The sequence below is a fragment of the Ixodes scapularis genome, unplaced genomic scaffold, assembly GCF_016920785.2.
Source record: "Ixodes scapularis isolate PalLabHiFi unplaced genomic scaffold, ASM1692078v2 PGA_scaffold0__279_contigs__length_252992795, whole genome shotgun sequence".
Taxonomy (NCBI): domain Eukaryota; kingdom Metazoa; phylum Arthropoda; class Arachnida; order Ixodida; family Ixodidae; genus Ixodes; species Ixodes scapularis.
In genome coordinates, this window is record NW_024609835.1 from 166,004,676 (window position 1) to 166,010,235 (window position 5,560).

A 5,560-nucleotide genomic window follows, 5' to 3' on the forward strand; every position below is an offset into this window, starting at 1 on the left:
AAAAGCTGATTGAAGCTCTGTAATTTTTCACCTATTACGTCCAAGCTGATCACATCTTTTTTTTTTTTGTGATTATATTTCTGTTACGTTACTAGACCCTCGCACACTAACTCCCGAGTGTACGATGCAAAATTGAAATGAGGTACCTAGAAACCCGTTGCAGGTGCCCTGAAGTTGCTGACGCAAATATTGAGGAATGTATATGGAAAAGTATTTGGAGGAAACCAAATACGTTTGGTTGTATTTGTATTTTGTACTTAAATGCTTTTTTGAATACGTAAATGGAATTGTAATTAATTACATTTTTGAAGAAGTATTTTGTATTTCGATACATATTTGCATGTCTTTTGCCCATCCCTGGCAGCCGCACACTATCGCCGCTTCGCGGCGTGAACGCAGGACGGGGGGAAGGGGGGGGGGGGCGCGAGAGAGGGGAGGATGATGATGATGATGATGATGATGATGATGATGATGATGATGATTAACGAGCTCCCCGGTGATACACGCGCCGTCCGAAAAGGGTTACCCAAATGGCATGACCTCTGCGCGTCATGCGTACAGCCATTTCCGGTCAAGTTGCACGACGTATGGCATATAGCTTTACTCTACTTTAAATGCGTCTGAAAGCATGGTGGAGCACTGGTTTCTTCTGCTACTCGACCGTATGGTTGATCTTGGCAACTTGCTAAACATGCGGTCAAATAAAGGCGGTATCTGCTTGATGCAGAGAAATAATGTAGACTTTTGCTTCTTAGGGATAGCAACGGATTATCGTCCAATAGTTTTAGTCTCCGAGTGAACTTATGCACGCTAAGCCAGTAATCAGTCATCGTCTTGTTAATACTCGTGTGTGTGTTACGGATGCTCCGTGGCTCCGGGTGATCTGTGCACTAAATGGATGCCATTTTATCGGGACTGATATGCCCGAAATAACTTGAGCTTCTAATGAATGTACACACTTCGAAGCTACCCCTGTCGAGTTGAAACCTCTATTGTAAATAGTGGTATTCACTGGACGCCACGCTGCAGCTCTCTGAACGCTGCGCATTCTCAAAGTTAACTCCCGCTTATGGCCTGAGAAGGACACTCTTTTTATGTAGAGTAATGCTGCACGCACGACGTCGTGCAGCTCTACCGTAAGTTGCTACACGCGCGTATGGACAGTTCTAATGTTTTCAAGGGGTGAAATTGGCGAGTGGATATTGCATTTCACGAAGAAAAATAAATACGCAATTTTTTCATCTGGGAAGCAGCAATAACTAAGTTATTTTCGAGAGCGTTCATGACATAAGAGGCCGTTAGCAATAAATTATGTAGCTAATCTGTTATCGTCTCCTTGCCAACATCCAAAGTAGTTCGGCGTACCTTTGAATGGTGGTGTGCTCTTCAACTATTTGCGGCAAAGCCATTTTGGCCGAAAATTGGAGATTTCGAATATATGTTAAAAGTCGAAAGGTTTTAATACTGTTTTCCTATGGCAATGTGCAATGCTGCCGAAACTTATAGGAACACACCAACTGTCCATTACCTCATAAAAGTGCTAACCTGTCGGCAGTCGAATGACAACTATGACTTGGTGCTTAATGCAACAATTTTGTGCGCTAGGCCATGGATTGATGTAATTTTCACGAGGTAATACAGTCAGATGTTATTTTGAACACTGAATACTGTACACCTATAGCAGACGCATAATAATTCCTCGAACACATGACAGTATTCCCATGTAAAGATTAAAGGTTTCATTCAGCTTGGTCACACTGTCGCTGAGGCATAGTCAATTAATTTAAGCAAAGTGTCTAGCTTTCGGCAGGAATTCGGAAAAAGATATGCTTATAGATCAGCACATTAACGTTAGGGTTTGTATTCGTTTGGCACGTTCAACAGCAACCTGGAACATGTTGAAGCATGTTTTTGTTCATACTTTACACTAAGAAAGGCCAAGGCCCGCTGTTAATGTGCTGCTTTCGACACATCCTTATTTACAATTCGTTTGGAAATTTTCCTTGCTCAGATTAATTGGAGGTGCTGCAGTAACTGCGTGACCTGTTCGGGAGGACCATTCCTCTGTAAATCATATTGACTATGTTGAAATATAATGTGAGTCAACATGAATCTGGTATTCAGATATATTATTATATAAAACCAATACTATAATATTGGTTCTATAGGTCGTAAGATGCGTCGTAGGATGCATACGCTCTATAGAGCGTATGCATCCTACGACGCATGCGACCTCTATTTTAACCAGTCTTAATATCACTAGGCTGCAAATGCAGGAGCCTTTGTTCTGCAGGCGCACATAAATATACTTTTGACCGGGCTATGCTTATCAGTTAGAATTAGTATTATAAACAAAGACATGAAATTTCAGCATTCTAATAATAACCACAATATTCTGCTTAAGCACTTCAGGTAGACTTTTTTGCAACATTGCATTGACGGGTACTGTGAATTCTTTTTTTAACTGAAGTATCTTGTACAACTTTATAGGCAGGCGAGCTGGTTAATATAGAGACATACTACAACCCAAGGTAGAGGCAACAAAGAAGGACAAACACACACGTCTCAATTGAGACATGCGTTTGTCTTTCTTTTTCGCCACTGTCTCGGGTTGTAGAAATGTCTTATCGTTGTGGGCTGACATGTGTCCAGTTATTAATGAGAACTGAAGCCAGTGGGCTGAAACGTTTTTTTTTGTGTACAGTCTCAATCCGTCTTGATGGAAGGATTGAGTATGCGTAGTATGCGTACGGACTATCCAAATTAAGGACGTTTGTCTCGGCTTCAAAGTATACTACAGACACGATTTAGAACTCGTCCGGATTGGATTACTAACCGGCATTGACACTGAAGTTGAAAAAGGAGCCAGGAACTCCTTAGCTTCTGTTATACATCTTCCTCTAAATATTCCAACCCATTATTTAAGTCCTCTTTCTTTCAGGCAACTGGTGGGAATGAACCCAGAGGAGCGGTCCCGACAGACATCAAGAAAAGTTGCTTTTGTGCATCCCAAGGTGCAAGGAGCCCTTCAAGAGCTCTCGAAGTTCAGAAAGAAGTGGGAAGAAAATTCGGCGCTTGTCTAAATTAATCTTCATTTTCTATTGTTAATAGTCCCGAAAGAAAAATCCATCAATGTAACGCTGTTTGGCAGTCAATGTTTTCTAGTGGACCGCTGACTGTGCCTGACTGTACGTCAAGCATGACTGATTGGCCAACAAGTTACTCTGACCTACAGTCAAACTCCAGTCAGACTCCGCTTGTCGGCTTTCTGATGGTTTCGTGGTGGCAGTCGGCCGCCGCGAAATGCCATCAGGATGTCTTGGTGGCGATCAACGAGGTAGAGGGGCTTAGAGCGATAAACCGGGGTTCCGGTCTGCACTCGAAAGTGACCCCCATAAGGAGGCTGCCATTGTACGCAAATTTGACCACACGTCACATGACCAAACCAAATACGTGACGTCAGAGGAAAGATGGCAGCGCCCATGCAGCAGCTGGCCCCAGCTGGGCCGGAGCTTGTCGGATGCTTTGTTGGTTGTCGTTCGTCTCGGCGAGTTGATTTCAGACGCGGAAGCCGTCATATGAGGCCGGTCGAAAGCGAGTTCAGAGTTCAGCGTGGTGTTTGACGTAGGTATAACGTGAAAATACGGAGAAACGGTGTGCATTTCGCTGGTGACCCACCGGGATATTGCCACGGAAGAGACAATCTGACCTACGTTGCTCGGACCTCGGATTGATTCGGATACCGCTAGGATAAAATTTAAGGCGACGTTTCTGTGCTCTCGTTGACCATCGGAATCTTCGAGGTTTGCAGTGAAGCGTTTGAAATATATTTGGATACACAGTTTAGCGACGGAAATTGCGTGGGCCGTGCTTGGCGGTGTGCAATCGCGGTGCAGCTTCGATCAAATGACCCAGGGCTCACTTCGGTTGTGCGGCGCACCGGAAGGCTGCCTTGAAGCTGGTAGTTCCCGTGCCGTGCTGAATGATGCTGTGCTGCTTCCGAAATTGTTCCGGCGTAGACGTGCACTTTCACGGAGCACAGGTGTTGCAGTTGGTATTGATCCCGCTGGTCTGTCGCACGTTTCGTCAACACAAACGTTTCATCCACACTCGTTACGCGAATTGCAAGCTGTCCGGACATTTCACCGAGCGTGTTACGTACCCAGCTCACGCCGCTTTGTGGCAACAGTCTGCAGTGGCTCATTACCAGAAAAGTGGTCCCACATCCATTTCAGTTCAGTTTGTCCACGGCAGTCGCCAACCCCCGAAGGAGAGGATTTATTCGGACAGAATGCCACTAAAGCAATGCAGCTTCTTCAGTGGTCAGGATAGATTCTCTTCTGCTAGTTTTGTTATACTGTCACGGATCCTTGTTCCAGTCCTATCTTCTATCAATATTCACTATTCTGGGACACTGCAGGTCATGCTCAGCTGTAATCGTATGTTCAGGTGGAGGTGCTGGGCACTTTACCCGTAGCCCTTCACTCTGTGTGAACCCGGCGGCTCTTCAGCCGAGTTACCCGATAATGGAACACGGCTGGCGGACTATTCTGCGTCTTATACCCCGTCGAGCCGTAGGCAAAGTCCTGGCCCGAGCCTGGCAGAACAACCGCAAGACGACCGAGTACCACAAGGAGTAACCTCGGAAATACACCACGAAGCACCTGAAATCCGAGCCAGTTGCTGCTACAAGGAAAAACCACCGGAATTCGGTCTCCTGTCAGGAAATCCGAAGCTGACTAAGCCAACAATGACAAACCTGTAGCAGCAAACCGTGTCCCCTCTCACCATTGTTTGCATGCCCGTCGCAAATCACACTCCGACGCTTTTGCACGCAAGCTGTATGAAGACGTCAAGGACTGGATTGAACAATATGACAGTGTCGCCCGCCACATTGGGTGGACAGACAACCAGCTCCTGCAGAACCTATACTTCTCGTGGAAGCAACTGCCGGCGCTGGTCTGAGAACCATGGATCCTCCTTAACGTCATGGGAAGTTTGCAAGATCAAGCTGAAGCGCGCATCCGACAGCCAACATCAACGAAAGAGAGCCGCATTCTTGATTCTGTCCAGGACACTGCCCTAATGAGAGCGCCACCACACTCGTGGAGGATGTTTTGCGCTTGATCGAGCGCCCACGCCCACGCCGACCTTGATGCTACAGAAGACAAGAACCTAAGAATCCCATGCGCCTCACGTGAGGGACAACACCTTCGGCAGCCTTGTCCGCAACCTCCCAACAACAGTCGAAGTGTTCATATCACTGAGGCTTCCAACATGGAATGTGCACTGCATGCCCGAGCCTGCCACTATGAACAACTTCCCGGCGTCTTGACAATCGAGTTGTCCAGCTACTACTTCGACGCCAGCCTCCCAGGCATCCACGACATCACCCACGACGTTGTCTGGGAGGAGATCAGGAAGCTACTTCCTGCCATCAGTTGCCCGGCTTTTATTTTGATTGCCGAGATTGTTTCGGAACAAGTTTGACAGGTATTTCAACCGAGACTTCTGCGAGCGAAGCGGCATCTGACAAACCAAGGGCAACTTACGCCACAAT